The following is a 16,714-nucleotide window of genomic DNA, read 5'->3' as shown; positions in this document are numbered from 1 at the left end:
CCGCAGATCTCAACAGCTGCTGCTATTTGGGGCCATCCCCAACTGTTCGTGCAGTGCAGAGAACAAAGTGTCACTCTCTGTGTTTCTGTGTTCTGTGATCATTTGTTTTAGTTATTTGTTATGTAATTGTGTATGTAGTTATTGCAGTAATTATTTATATACCTGTCCTGGTTGTGGTCACTGTGTTTTTAATGTAACACGTTGTGTGCACTGAGCCGTCATTTACAGCAGTCAGTGAGTGACTGGCTGGACATCAGCTGAGAGGCCCCCCTGTGTGCGCTCAGACATGGGTGGCCCCTCTCCATGTGACCATGTCTGTACATACATATCAAATGCAAGTGTGCTCCCCCACCCCCGCACGCCGCATGTGTTGGGGGGCGGGGGGCTCGAAAGACACACACGTCACATGTTGAGGAACATGACACGTGCACACATGCATGATACACACGCACACACGCCATACACACACACACCATATGTGTTGAGGGGGAGCAGACACTCTGGCACACCACATGTGTGTTGCTAGATTAAGCCACATTTGTGTTGCACTTAGACAATTTTCACAGACAGCTCGAATGTGGTCACTTGCCTTCTACTATCATGCCGGGATCACAAATAGCCGTGCCTTTTCTAAGTGCCCAGCAAGCGGTGTTAGATGTTCATGTGTGGCACCTGGAATTTGGCCGACACCTGCCGAGAGAGGGAGGGGTCGAATGGGCACTCGCAGGGCATTCGCTGTCTTTTGGCAGCTTGTGTGTGTGAATGTTTGTGGCAATAGGTGTACGAGGTGTTTGAGACGGGTCCGATGTTTCAAGAGTGGCATGCAATTCCTCTTTTGTGCGCCAGTTGGCTTCAATCATGTTATCTGTGAAGGGGCCCTTAGATTTGTGCCTGATGATAGTTTTAATGATGAGTTAACTCCTCTCATAATTTGTGATCTATATATGTATAATAATCAGTCCCGTTAGTGGCCACCAGGCCCCTGCACTTAGCAACCAGACTTCATAACATGCATGCTAACAAAAGGCCAGCTTTACATCTCCCTGCCTGAACTAGCCCAGATGTGCTGCTGTACAAACATTCTTATTTAAACTGGTAAATAATAATAAATGTAAATTATTATTTAAAAAGAAGCCTACATGGTCCAAAATATGAGTTTCCCTAGTCTTCATCTATATCTGTCAGAATCCAAAATTTCAGAACTGCTTTTGCCATAGGTATTACAGTGTTACTTATGAACATATACAGCAGGCAAAATAAGTATTGAACACGTCATAATTTTTCTCAGTAAATGCATTTCTGAAGGTGATATTGACATGAAATTTTCTATGAACTCTACAAACTATTTTCTGTTCATTTCTCTTCTATGAACTCTGATCTTTAGTTCTTTCCACAAATTTTCTTTTGGATTCAAGTTAGGTGATTGGCTGGGCCACTGTACCAGCTTTATTTTCATTCTCTTAAAACAATTGAGAGTTTCCTTGGCTGTATGTTTGGGATCATTGTATTGCTGAAATTTCAACCCTTGTTTTATTTTCATCATCCTGGTAGGTTTTTATCAAGAATGTCTTGGTACATTGTTCCATTCATTCTTCCTTCAATTATATGAAGTTTTCCAGTGCCATATGCTAAAAACAACCCCACACCATGATGGTCCCACCACCACACTTCATTGTTGGTTTGGTGTTTTTGAGATGATGTGCAGTGCTATTTGTGGTGTGTATTATGGCATCCAAAGAGTTCAGTTTTGGTCTCATCTGACCAGACTACTTTCTAATTTCACAGGCTTGTCTAAATGTTGTGCAGCAAACTTTAAACAAGTGTCAATGTGCTCTTTCAGAGCTTTAGAAATTCTTCTGTAGCCAGTAGCGTCAGTATTTTTTGCATCAGTAATGTTGCCAAGGTCTTGAGAGAGCTCTTTACTATTACACATCATGAGATGTTTTTTGTGTGACACCTTGATAATGACACACCTTTTAACAGCGCATCTGGAAAGCATTCATGGCGCTTCACTTTTTCCACATTTTGTTATATTACAACCTTATTCCAAAATGGAGTAAATTATTTTTTTTCCCCTCAAAATTCTACTTGCAACACCCCATAATGACATGATTTTTTTAAAAATCTTTGATAAAAAAAAAGGCTAACAAATCACGTGTACATAAGTATTCGCACCCTTTGCTCAATACTGTGTTGATGCACCTTTGACAGCAATTACTGCCTCAAGTCTTCGTGAATATGATGCCACAAGCTTGGCACACATCTTTGGGCAGATTTGACCATTCCTCTTTGCAACACCTCTCAAGCTACATCAGGTTGGATGGGGTGCATGGGTAGACAGCCATTTTCAGATCTCTCCAGAGATGTTCAATTGGATTCAGGTCTGGGCTTTGGCTACACCACTCAAGGACAGTCACATAGTTGTCCTGAAGCCACTCATTTGATATCTTGGCTGTGTACTTAGGGTCATTGTCCTGCTGAACTGTCACCCTTGGCTGAGATCAAGAGTGATCTTGAGCAGGTTTCATCCAGGATCTCTCTGTACAATGCTACATTTATCTTTTCCTCAATCTTGACTAGTCTCCCAGTTCCCGCTGCTGAAAAACATCCCGACAAACATAATGCTGCCACTACCGTGATTCATTGTAGGGAGGATGCCTGGTTTCCTCCAAACATGGAGGAAACATTAATAACCCTACTCCTACCTCCAACTCTAACCTTAACCACAACCTAACCCTACTCCTTCCTCCAGCCCTAACCATAACCACCCGACCTCCGCTTCACTTTTAATTCCGTGCAGCCATCACAGAATGAATTAGAATGAATTCATGGGTGATTCTTAGACTACGGGCACTTATTATGTCCTTTGATCATATTGTATGAAAAACAGAAAAAAGGGGAAATTTCACACTTTTATAGTTATCTTTACAATGAAAGTGTGTTAAGAAATTTGTTCTAGTAGTCTATGATGACCATTTCACCTTTTTTCAGCATCATTATATGCAAATATTGCCGTTTTGTGCTTGTCCCACACCCAGACTTTTGATCTTCAATGATAAAAATGAATGGTAAAGAAACATTTTTTTCTAATGTTTTAAAATATCTCTGAATAAAATATCAGTAAAATAATCAAAACATAATTGGGGTATTCAGTGTCATACAACTGTTGTGATTTTTTTAAACAAAATGTAGTTGTCCCACACTATTGCCGTAATTTCCACCACAACACTGTAATCTCCCTTTAAACAGTTTGTATGAAAGATTGTTTGGGTAGTTTCTATGGAGATAAACAGTGACATAAGAGCACATGTATATAGCACCAAATCACAACAAACAGTTGCCCCAAGGCGCTTTATATTGTAAGGCAATGGTGTGGTGGAAATTACATTTACAAGGCCAGTAGTGCCCATAGTTAAAGAATCACCCTCATGCTGCCGTGACGAAAATGAGGTGCTTTTCATCACAGTGTCACGAATCAATGGATTAATGTATATTTTGTGCTGCTGAATCATGACTTGCTGTGAGACTGGGTTGGGCATTCACACCAAAGAGTTGTTTCATGAGGGCAGAGAATTTTGTTTCTCATTGTCTGAAAGTCCTTCAGGTGCCTTTTGGCAAACTCCAGGCAGATTGCCATGTGCCTTTTACTAAGGTGTGGCTTCCGTCTGCTCACTCTACCAGACAGGCCTGATTGGTGGATTACTGCAGAAATGATTGTCCTTCTGGAAGGTTCTTTGCTCTCCATAAAGGAATGCTGCAGTTCTGTCAGAGTAACCATCAGGTTCTTGGTCACCTCTCTGACGAAGGCCCTTCTCCCACAATTGCTCAGTTTAGATGGGTGGGCAGTTCTTGGAAGAGTCTGAGTGGATCTGAAATTCTTCCAAGCATGGATGATGGAGACCACCTACCGCGTGCTGGGTAATCGGGAGAGTCGGGAGTTTTCCCGGTGGGCTGGGGCCGTTGTGAGGGGGTGTTAATATATGCATACATATATGACCACCACTAACTGTTAGGCTACACAGCAAGACACTTGGGCTGCTGTATCTTAAAGAGAAGACATTAAGTGTTATAAATGTTTTACAATCATGAAAATAACTTAAGACTGCTTCTTTTGCAATGCTATTAGCTTTTCCAAAGCCTAAGGTAGGGACATACCATTACATGTTTAACACCCCTATGCATTCATTACAGTTAGTTCAGTCCAATCAAGCCCTGTGCGCTCAGATGGGACTTGCGCTACTAGCAAGTATAGGAGGAGTGGCCCATGAATGAAAAGATGGACAGAAAAAAGCCAGTTGGAGCTGAAAAAGCTAGATTAAGAAAGAAAGCTTTGGAGGAAGATGCTGCCAAGTGTGCAAAGCTCACAGATATTTTTTCAAGAAGACAGAGCGAAGAGGGAAATGGTAAATAGGGCCGGGCATAACAGGCTACATGCCGGAGAGAGCAAACAGTGATCCCATTTAAAGTCTTGTGTTTTTTTTTTTTATTGCGTTCCCTCGCAATAACCTAATATCATATTAAAGTTCATGCCTATCAGCGCGCACAGTGAGTGGAATCAGGTGGGGGGAGACTGAACGTATATGCGCGCATACACAGCAGACAGCAACGTGATTCATGAGAGGACGGTAAAAAAAGAAAACATAAACATTCATAACAGGTGTTGCTACTTACACTGTTGTATAAATAAACTATATTTCATACGGAGTCTTACAGCTGTGCTCATCTGTCGTAAATCCTGTTGTCTGCTGTGTGTGTGTGTGGGCGTGCGCATACACGTTCAGTCTCCCCCCACCTGATTCCACTCACTGTGCGCGCTGATAGGCATGAACTTTAATATGATATTAGGTTATTGCGAGGGAACACAATAAAAAAACACAAGACTTTACATGAGATCACTGCTTGCTCTCTCTAGTGTTTGCACATGCACAGTGCACGACATAATCAGCGTGTAGACGCTTGTAGTGCTGCTTCAACAGGGCAGAACCTTCATGAGTCACGATGGCCAATCGGGAGGTGGTCGTGAGATGTTAAACGCAGCTCGTTACTCCATGTAGAGTGCACGATGCAGGGCGGACGATTAAGGCTGAAACTCGGCGCGATCCAAAAAATTCTCGCATGAGTGAAAAATCGGCTGAAAAAGGGCCAAAACTCGCACAGTGTAAGCCCGCCTTAACTTTTACTTTCTATAAGCCACCCAATTTTCACAGTCAATCAGCACATAAATGCTGGATTTAAATGCCACAGCAGAACTCTTATTATCTCTGTGCGCTGGCGGTTTGTGGGCCAGTTGGATATTAAACTCCCGGGCTGAAAAATGTTCCCAGCACGCCCCTGGCGACCACTGTACTAATTTGGACCTATAAAGCAAGAGAAAGGCTTTTGTACCCTTCCCCAGATTTGTGCCTCAAGATAATTTTGTCTCTAAGGTCAACAGACAGTTCCTTTGACTTCATGCTTGGTTTGTGCTCTGACATGCACTGTCAGCTGTGGGACCTTATATGTAGACATGTGTGTGCCTTTCCAAATCATGTCCAATCATGTGATTTTACCCCAGGTGGACTCCAATTAAGCTGCAGAAACATTGCGATTAAACCATTACTTAAGAAATCTAATCTTGGCCTTAGTGTATTGAAAAACTATAGGCAGGTATCAAATCTATCATTTTGCTCAGAAATTCTGGAAAAGGTGGATTCATGGCAACTTGTGGACGACCACCTTACTGAGAATAATCTTTTTGAGCCTTATTATATTATTTGTTTTACTGCTCTGTTTTTTTGTTTGTTTTTTTTTTCACAGAATTTTGTCTCGTATGTTAGCACCGAGTACCGCAGCAATTTCCTAATGTTGTGAACTTGTTCACTCATATGGCAGTAAAACTTCTCTGAGGCACTGCAGTCTGCTTTTAAAAAATATCAGTCCACAGAGACAGCTCTCACTGAAGTGGTAAATGATCTTGTGCTTGCAATCTTCTGCTTGCAATGTCATTCTGGTGCTGTTAGATCTTAGTGCTATGTTTGGTACTGTGGATCATATTCTACTTCATAGGTTGGAGAATCATTTTGAGATTACTGGGAGTGCCCTTGCATGGTCGACGTTGTTCTCACTGTGTTTTGTAGAATAACATTTCCTCTAACCTTAGTGACATGAAATTTGGAGTTCCACAGGGGTCCATCTTAGGCCTCCTCCTTTTCTTCCTTTATATAGCACCCCTTGTGCACATATTGCAGTGCTTTGGGATTGCCTTTCACTGCTATACTTTTTATACTCAGTTATACATGCCAATAACTGCTGGTAATCTCATCCACATAAAATCCTTAGAAGATTGCCTTGCATCAGTGAGAAGTTGGATGTCTAGCAACTTCCTACTTTTAAACTCTGATAAGACTGAAATGATGGTTCTTGGTCCAGTGAGACATTGGCATCAATTTGACCAGCTAACGCTTAGCCTAGGCTCGTGTGTCATACATCACACTGACAAAGTGAGGAACCTTGAGGTAATTTTTGATCCTGCATTGTCCTTTGACCTCCACATTAGAGATATTACAAGGACTGCTTTCTTCCACCTGCGAAATATAGCGAAGATTCATCACCATCCTGTCTCTGAGTGATGCTGAGACCCTGATTCATGCGTTTGTCTCTTCTAGATTGGACTACTGCAATGTTCTATTTTCTGGTTTACCGCAGTCCAGCATTAGGGGTCTCCAATTGGTTCAAAATGGGCAGCACAGTGGCTTAGTGGTTAGCACTGTTGCGTCACAGCGGGAAGGTCATGGGTTCAATTCCTATCTGTGGCCTTTCTGTGTGGAGTTAGCATGTTCTCCTCATGTTTGCGTGGGTTTCCTCTGGGTCCTCCGGTTTCCTCCCACATCCAAAGACATGTGAGTTAGGTGGATTGGAATCTTTAAATTGTCCATAGGTGTGCGAGTGGGTGTGTATGTGTTTGTTTGTGTGTTTGTGGCCCTGTGACAGACTGGCGTTCTGTCCTGGGTGTACCCCACCTCGCGCTCTATGACTGCTGGGATAGGCTCCAGCCCCCACGACCCTTGATTGAACTAAGCGGTTGAAGATGAGTGTGTGTGAGTGTGCTGCTGCCAGACTTTGACATGAAGCAGAAAGTTTGAACACATTACACCCATTGTGGCATCTCTTCACTGGCTTCCTATCCCTGTGATATCAGATTTTAAGGTTCTGCTACTAGCCTATAAAATTGTTCATGGATTGACAACTCCCTACTTTGCTGACCTAATTAAATCCTACGTACCGACCAGGCCTCTGCATTCTCAGGGTGCAGGACTACTTTGTGTCCCTACGGTGAATAAAAAGTCTGCGGGTCACAGAGCTTTCTCTTATCATGCTCCTGTTCTGTGAACAATGAATGATCTGCCAGCATTAATAAAACAGTCAGATTCTGTAGAGACTTTTAAGTCCAGACTTATTTTCCCTTTTGTATGGCTAGCATACTGGCATAGTATGGTACTATGCTTTTTACTTTTTAAAATTAATTTCATTAGGAAACGGAGTGGGTCACGGCCTCAACTTTATCTAAATTCTAGATCATTTAGTGACGCTTAGGGGTAGTGGTCAGCGATGACCTTAGTATTTCTTCTGTTTTTTCTTTTGCTTAATGGTGACAAATTATAGTGTATTTGTTGCTTTTCTGATGTCTGATTTTCTGTCTGTTTGAGGTACAGTTCCATCCACAGATGGGTGTGTTGTCTGTTTCTTTAACCCTCCTGTCCTGTTCACTCGCAACATTTCCTGTATGTTCATTTTCTGAATTGTTTTGTAAATTGTATCGGCAGCATGGCCCAAGCAGAGGGTCACCCCTTTGAGTCTGGTCTGCTTGAGGTTTCTTCCTCATATCATCAGAGGGAGTTTTTCCTTACCAATGTCACCTGTCTTCTTGCTCTGGGGGTTGGTAAGGTTTGACTTTACTTGTGTGAACCGCCTTGAGGCAACTTTGTTGTGATTTGGCACTATATAAATGAAAATAAATTGAAATTGAAATCGCATGGATGATCAATGGAAACTGGAAAATGGAAACAACCTCCTTCTCTCAGTAAGAGCATTGAAGATGAGTCATGGCTGGGTCTTTCAGCATGACAATGACCCCAAACACACAGCCAGGGCAACTAAGGAGGGGCTCTGTAAGAAGCATTTCAAGGTCCTGGAGTGGCCTGGCCAGTCTCCAGACCTGAACTCAATAGAAAATTTTTGGAGGGAGCTGAAACTCCAAATCTGAAAGATTTGGAGAAGATCTGAATGGAGGAGTGGACCAAAATCCCTGTTGTAGTGTGTGAAAACTTGGTCAAGAACTACAGGAAATGTCTGACCTCTGTAATGGCACACAAATGTTTCTGTACCAATTGTTAAGCTTTGTTTTTCTAGGGAGTCAAATACTTATTTTATGCAATAAAATGCAAGTTAATTATTTAAAAATCATACAATGTGATTTTTTTTAGATTCTGTCTAACGCAGTTGAATTGTACCTACGATAAAAATTACAGACCTGTCCATTCTTTGTAGTTGGGAAAACCTGCAAAACTGACAGGGGGTCAAATACTTATTTTCCCCACTGTATAAGTCTAGCTGCAAATGAAAAGAAGCTGTTTTTGTGTCTTGAGATTTTAGTCCTGATGGACCTCAGCCGCCTGCCAGAGGGGAGGGTAAGAAAAAGTTTGTGTCCTGGGTGAGAGGGTTTTGCCACTATCTTTCTTGCTCCCCTCAGGACCCTTGAGGTGTACAGATCCTGAAGGGATGGCAGAATGCAGTCAATTACCTTCTCTGCTGCGTGGATGATATGTTGCAGTCTACTCCTGTCCTTAGTCGTGGCAGCAGCACACCAGACAGTGACGGAGGAAGAGATGATGGACTCAATGATGGTAGTGTAGATGTTCATCATCATGGTTTTTGCCCTTTTTAACTTCCTTAGCTGCCGCAGAAAGTACATCCTCTGTTGTGACAGATGACATTCAGGTCCCACTTTGGGTCGTGGGTAATGGTGATCCCCAGGTAGTGGAAGAACTCTATAATGGCAACTAGGGAGTCACACTGGGTGCTGAGGTTGGCTAGGACTGTGTTCTTCCTGAAGTCAACAGTCATCTCCACTGTCTTGAGGACACTGAGCTCCAAACTTTTATGCTTGCACCAGGACACCAGGTGATTGAGCTCCCATCTGTAGGCAGACTCACCCCCATCAGAGTTGAATCCAGTGAGGGTTTTAGGTTATTTCACATTATTACACATAATTTCATTTTTTCTTTGTATGTTTGGATTGCTTGGGTTGTTTCTAACATCTGGTAAAAAAAATTATGTCATTAGCACCTTTAGAAATATATTTACTGAGAAAAGTGGTGACATGTTCAAAACTTATTTTTCCCTACTGTTATGTAAATGACAAGTACAAGTAAAATTCATATTTTCATTTACGTGGATTTCAGAAAATCTGAAATAAATTCAAACTTGTATACCCAATTCTTATTTTTTAAAGTCATTAGTGATGTATGCTGTATAATCATTCCACCATGGCCAAAGAGCAGTTCAAGGGCATCATAAAAGCCCAAAATTACTGTGACATTCATGCCCATGATGAGTGTATACAAATGTCTGACCACAACTGCATGCTTTTGTATGTGCTGTGCAGTGGGTAGACTTCATATATTTGCAGAATGTTGAATGAATCTTATTGGTAAAGTGGCAACAACAGAAGCAGTTTTGCTCACAAAAATGTCAACCCTACCCCAAACCCTCCCCCACCTGGGACCTGCATTTGGAATAATTGGGTTTAAAAAAAAGAATGGATTTGTCGGCACTTCGTGAGTTGTTTTTTGTCTGAAATCCTGTAGAAAGAGGACGTGATGAATTTTGGGTTGGAGTTTCAGAATAAATTTGAGAACCACTGTTAAAAGGCTGAACCACATTTGTATAAAACAGAATTGGGAGGAAGGGAGGTAAGGTAAATAGTGGTAAGAAGGAAAAGAGGCTGATGTAGATGGAAAGCGATGGTTGCAGGCTGTGGGGTTTTATTGCTATTTATTGGGAGTTAAAATGTGCTCTTTGAAGGACTAATGAAATGTGAAGCTGCAGTGTATTGATGTCTGCAGAGTCAAACACACTAGAATTCTTGCAAGACTGTTGGGAAATTTGAGCCTAGATGTTTCTCTGCACAGACATCTACATTGGTCATCTCTCTTTATTGTTTAATCTATGAATATATGTATTATCACTAGTGTAAATGATGTACCTTGGAACTCTATTGGACATGAATGGCTTCTGTGTACCTGTGTGTGTGTGTGTGTGTGTGTGTGAGTGTGTGTGTGTGCATGAGTTACTTGTTAAATGGGATAAATCTGTGCTCTCCTCATATCAACATTACTTATTAAGAACCCCTCACTCCCTAAGTATTCTTTGAATTATACTCAGTATTATTATCACGTTACCGAGGCGTTGCTAGGCTGGTAGCATAGATTTACGTTAACGCTACCTGGCTATACCCGCCCGCTGTGCGTAAACAAATGACCGCAGCCCAAGAACTGTCCGCAAAGGAAAAAAAACTGTCCGCAGAGGAAAAGATAAAAAGGCGAGAAGTGTGTGTTGCTTCCAATATGGATATTCTGGATGATTTTCTCATGGATAGTACGACAATGAACAGCAGCCAAAGCAGCCAGCTTGATGAGGACGCACTGCCGAATTTGGAGAGCAGCGCAGGCCAGCCAACACGACAAAAGTTAAAGTGAGCCAACTTTTTTATGTACACGTTACGTGTTGTGTATCTCAGTAAGTGATAATAATGCAAATAACATGCTGTTGTCGTGCGGTATGCATTTTCTGAGTCCCTCTGTCCATGCCGTTGCCCGCAATGACAGATATCTGTCGTTTTGGGTGACTGGGCATGGAAGTCAGGCCTCTGAAAATGCATACTGCCCTCCAAAAGCATGTTATTGTATTATTACCCCCTATTATGTTATGTGGGCCGCTGAAGAGGAGGTACTGCTGGCCCACCACCACCAGAGGGCGCCCTGCTTGGAGTGTGGGCTCCAAGCACGAGAGGGCGCCAGACCCAGAAGAAGTGACAGCTGTCACTCATCATCAGCACCAGCTGTCACTCATTCAACTCATCACCATCACCATAAAGGCCAGACTCCAACTCCACCTCCTCGCCGAGAAACCAACTAGCGAAGAGGTAATTTTCTCTGCTGACTCAAATCGTTGAGTAAAAATCTGAACTTCTTTTGCAGCCGTTATCCTGTGGTGTTTGCCTTATCTGTGGGATTGGCGTTTGGTGTGATCAGCGACGGCTTCGCTTCACACTCCAGTCAGATAAGTGGTAACAGGAGCTGCTAGTGTGTTCCTACTTGGAGGTGGAGGGTCTCCCTCCTAACTGTGTACAGACTGTGGGATTACTGAGTGTGCGAATTCACACTCATCCATCCTGTCTTTGTTTTCTGCCAGCAGTACCAGGGTCGACAGCCGAAGACAGAGGCCACCTGGGGACTCAGGACTTGGCGGCTCCGGTGTTCTTCAGGCCGTTGGTGGTGGAAGCCGTGTGGGACGCGGCTCATCTCTCGTCGGGGGTCTTCTATCTTCGAGCCTGCCCACACGTCACCTGGTGTTAATTGTCTATTTATATCTTGTGTGAATTTAGTTGTGTGTTGTCACAACATTAAATTGTTACTTATTGGCTTATTCATTGTCCGTTCCTTTGCGCCCCCTGTTGTGGGTCCGTGCTACGACACCTTCCCAACAGGATTTCTCGGCCATTCGTCTCGGCCATTCATCAACCCGAGCTTGAACGGCCAATGGAAGAGCCAGGAGCGCAGGCGTCAGCGGGAGGCGTGTTGAGTGAGCTGCAGCAGATCTTAACCGCCTTCACGGCTCGGCTGGATTTGGTGACCGAGCAGAATGTTCTCCTTAACCGGAGGTTGGAGGCTCTCACCGCCAGGGTGGAAGCGCGCGATCAGGGCGCTGCTGCAGCCACTCCTCTTGCTGGTCCTGGGCCCGTAACAGACGTTCCACTGGTCGTTCAACAACCCCCCCCACCGTCCCCTGAAGCATACATAAGCCCTCCGGAACCGTACGGAGGCTGTGTCGAGACGTGCGCAGACTTCCTCATGCAGTGTTCGCTCGTCTTTTCACAGCGTCCTGTCATGTACGAGTCAGACGCCAGCCGGGTGGCTTATGTTATTAATCTGCTTCGAGGAGAGGCACGCGCCTGGGCTACGGCGCTTTGGGAGCAGAATTCACGGCTCCTAACGTCTTATGCTGGGTTTGTACGGGAGTTCAAACACGTTTTTGACCATCGCAACAGAGGCGAGACCGCTTCGAGCGTGCTGCTGTCAATGAGACAGGGGTGTCGCAGCGCAGCCGAGTATGCAGTCGACGTCCGCATCGCGGCAGCGAGGTCCGGCTGGAATAACGTTGCGCTCCGCGCCGCCTTCGTAAATTGACTGTCTCCGGTCCTGAAGGAGCACCTGCTGGCTAAGGAGGAACCGCGGGATTTTGACGGGCTTGTCGATTTGGTTATACGCTTAGACAACCGTTTGAATGAGCATCGTCGGGAGCAGGCCGGGGGGCGTGACCGGGCACGAGCCGTCCCTCCCCGTTCCGGTTCCGAAAAGGTGACGTCGTTCCCACGCTTCACTGCCAGAGGGCTCCGTGTGGCTACAGCTCCCCCTGCTGAGGAGGCTATGGACACGAGCAGGGCCAAAGTAAAGACAAACGTCAGACAAAGGAGGGTGGCCCGCGGGGAGTGTTTTGTCTGCGGCTCTTGTGAGCATATGCAGAAGGACTGCCCCAAACGGTCAAACTACAACGCCCGTCCTTAGAAACTGGGCTAAGGGTGGGCCATAACACGCACGCGGGGAACCCCCCGCAAATCTGCACGAATCCCAGTAACGATCTAACCCTTCACGCCCCAGCACTGGTAGACACGGGGTCGGAAGGGAATCTGCTGGATAGCAGATGGGCAAAGGAAGTAGGGCTCCCCCTGGTGGCTCTGCCGTCACCATTGCAGGTGCGAGCACTAGATGGCACCCTGCTTCCATTAAATACACACATCAGACACAGCCTGTGACCTTGGTTGTGTCTGGAAACCATAGGGAGGAGATCGTGTTCCATGTAACACCTTCTACCTCCCGAGTGATTTTGGGATTTCCGTGGATGGTGAAGCACAATCCCCGGATAGATTGGCCGTCCAGGGTTGTGACGCAGTGGAGCGAAACCTGCCACCGGGAGTGTTTAGGATCCTCGGTTCCTCCCGGCATGACGGCTAATGAGGAGGTTAAAGTCCCCCCCAATCTATCGGCGGTGCCAAAGGAGTACCACGATTTCGCTGACGTCTTCAGCAAAGATCTGGCGCTCACTCTTCCCCCGCACCGACCGTACGATTGTGCCATCGATTTGGTCCCGGGCGCTGAGTACCCGTCCAGTAGGTTGTACAACCTCTCATGTCCGGAATGCGAATCAATGGAGACCTACATCCGGGACTCTTTAGCTGCCGGGCTGATCCGGAACTCCACCTCCCCGATGGGTGCTGGTTTCTTTTTTGTGGGCAAAAAGGACGGCGGACTCCGTCCATGCATTGATTACAGAGGGCTGAACGAGATCACGGTTCGCAACCGATACCCGTTACCGCTGTTGGATTCAGTGTTCACGCCCTTGCATGGAGCCCAAATTTTCACGAAATTAGATCTTAGAAACGCGTACCACCTGGTTCGGATCCGGAAGGGAGACGAATGGAAGACGGCATTTAACACCCCGTTAGGTCACTTTGAGTACCTGGTCATGCCGTTCGGCCTCACTAACGCCCCTGCGACGTTCCAAGCTTTGGTAAATGACATCTTGCGGGACTTCCTGCATCGGTTCCTCTTCGTATATCTGGACGATATACTCATCTTTTCCCCAGACCCTGAGACCCATGTCCAGCATGTACGTCAGGTCCTACAGCAGTTGTTGGAGAACCGGCTGTTTGTGAAGGGCGAGAAGTACGAGTTCCACCGCACTTCTTTGTCCTTCTTGGGGTTCATCATCTCCTCCAACTCCGTCGCCCCTGATCCGGCCAAGGTTGCGGCGGTGAGAGATTGGCCCCAACCAACAAGCCGCAGGAAACTGCAGCAGTTCCTCGGCTTTGCAAATTTCTACAGGAGGTTCATTAAAGGCTACAGTCAGGTAGTTAGCCCCCTGACTGCCCTGACCTCCACCAAGGTCCCCTTCACCTGGTCGGATCGGTGTGAAGCCGCGTTCAAGGAGTTGAAACGCCGGTTCTCGACTGCACCAGTTCTGGTGCAGCCTGATCCTGATCGCCAGTACATAGTGGAGGTGGATGCCTCTGACTCAGGGATAGGAGCCGTGCTGTCCCAGAGTGTGGAGGCTGAAAAGGTTCTCCATCCTTGTGCCTATTTTTCCTGCAGGTTGACCCCCAGCTGAACGGAACTATGACGTCGGCAATCGGGAGCTCCTCGCGGTGAAGGAGGCTCTTGAAGAGTGGAGACACCTGCTGGAGGGGGCGTCGTTGCCTTTCATGGTTTTCACGGACCATCGGAACCTGGAGTACATCCGGACCGCCAAGCGGCTGAACCCCAGGCAAGCCCACTGGTCTCTGTTCTTCGGGCGCTTTGACTTCCGGATCACGTACCGCCCCGGGACCAAAAACCAAAAATCGGATGCATTGTCCCGGGTGCATGAAGAAGAAGCCAAGGTGGGGCTGTCGAACCCCACCGAGACCATCAACCCCTAGTCCACTGTCGTGGCCTCCCTCACCTGGGACGTGGAGAAGACCGTCCGGGAGGCCCTGGCAAAGAAAACCGGACCCGGGGACCGGCCCCAAGAACAGAATGTATGTCCCACCAGAGGCCAGAGCTGCCGTATTGGACTTCTGTCACGGATCCAAGCTCTCCTGTCATCCCAGAGTGAGTAGGACCGTGTCAGTGGTCCAGCAGCGCTTCTGGTGGGCGTCCCTGGAAACCGACGTTCTGGACTACGTCCAGGCCTGTACCATCTGCGCCAGGGGCAAGGCAGACCATCGAAGGACGTCGGGACTCCTCCAACCCCTGCCGGTGCCTCACCGCCCCTGGTCTCACATCGGTCTGGACTTCATCACGGGCCTCCCGACGTCCCAGGGCAACACCATCATTCTCACGATAGTGAACCGGTTCTCCAAGGCGGCCCACTTCGTGGCCCTCCCGAAGCTCCCAACAGCCCAGGAGACGGCAGACCTCCTGGTCCGCCACGTCATGCGGCTGCATGGGATACCATCGGACATCGTATCAGATCGTGGTCCCCAGTTCTCTTCGCAGGTTTGGGGGAGTTTCTGTACGGAGCTGGGGGCCACCGTGAGTCTCTCGTCCGGGTACCACCCCCAGACAAACGGCCAGGCAGAGCGGGCTAACCAGGAGTTGGAGCAGGCCCTTCGCTGCGTCACCTCCGCGCACCCGGCGGCCTGGAGTCACCATCTGGCCTGGATCGAGTATGCCCATAACAGCCAAGTCTCGTCTGCTACCAGCCTCTCCCCTTTTGAGGCATGTTTGGGGTACCAGCCCCCATTGTTCCCGCTGGTGGAGGGAGAGGTCGGTGTGCCCTCGGTCCAGGCCCACCTCAGGAGGTGCCGCCGGGTGTGGCGGACCGCCCGCTTTGCCCTGTTAAAGGCCCGGACGAGGGCCAAGACCTATGCGGACCGCCGGCGTTCCCTGGCCCCCACATACCAGCCCGGGCAGGAGGTGTGGCTTTCGACAAAGGACATCCCTCTCTGTGTGGACTCCCCTAAGTTGAAGGACAGATTCATAGGACCCTTCAAGATCCTCAAAATCATCAACCCGGCCGCAGTGAAGCTCCAACTCCCAGCTTCACTGCGGATCCACCCTGTGTTCCATGTGTCCCGCCTCAAGCCACACCACACCTCGCCCCTCTGTGCTCCTGGACCTACGCCGCCTCCTGCCCGGCTCATTGACGGGGAGCCTGCTTGGACAGTCCGCAGGCTCCTGGACGTCCGTCGTAAGGGCCGGGGGTTCCAATATCTGGTGGACTGGGAGGGGTATGGACCTGAAGAACGCTCCTGGGTGAAAAGGAGCTTCATCCTGGACCCGGGCCTCCTGGACGATTTCTACAAGAGACACCCGGACAAGCCTGGTCGGGCACCAGGAGGCGCCCGTTGAGGGGGGGGGTCCTGTTATGTGGGCCGCTGAAGAGGAGGTACTGCTGGCCCACCACCACCAGAGGGCGCCCTGCTTGGTCTTCTATCTTCGAGCCTGCCCACACGTCACCTGGTGTTAATTGTCTATTTATATCTTGTGTGAATTTAGTTGTGTGTGGTCTTTTTGCTTGCTCTTGCTTGCCTCTACTGGTGGTTGGCTCTCACTGCGGTATTGTATCACTTCCTGTTCCGGAGCACAGCGGTGTTTTGCTGTATCTGTTAGCTGTTTAATCTGCGCAGTTAGATTGATCTAGTTATCTAGATAACGATTTGTTTCCCAGTGTAATCTTCACGTGCCTTAACTAAAGCACTCCTTCTGCTGAATCACCTCTAAATTATTTACATATTATTCACTTTGCGTGTTTTTAGGAATCCGCTAGCTTAGCGCAGCTACTAGCTCTTAGCCGATTTAGCATGGTGGCTTCTCCTGTCTCTCCCGCACTTTTCTGCTCTGGGTGTGAAATGTTTAGTTATTCCTCGGCCTCCTTTAGCAGTAACGGTACTTGTAATAAGTGTAGCTTATTCATA

At 47.0% G+C, this 16,714-nt stretch overlaps 1 protein-coding gene across 1 annotated transcript in view; it reads left to right on the top strand.

The window, feature by feature from the left end:
- The window catches only part of LOC117512209 (plexin-A1-like), a 1,069,160-nt gene that overhangs the window by 276,358 nt on the left and 776,088 nt on the right, over positions 1-16,714 (top strand).

The sequence above is a fragment of the Thalassophryne amazonica genome, chromosome 6 (assembly GCF_902500255.1).
Source record: "Thalassophryne amazonica chromosome 6, fThaAma1.1, whole genome shotgun sequence".
Taxonomy (NCBI): Eukaryota; Metazoa; Chordata; class Actinopteri; order Batrachoidiformes; family Batrachoididae; genus Thalassophryne; species Thalassophryne amazonica.
Note: the sequence above shows the minus strand (reverse complement) of the source record. Positions and strands in the feature narration are given on the sequence as shown.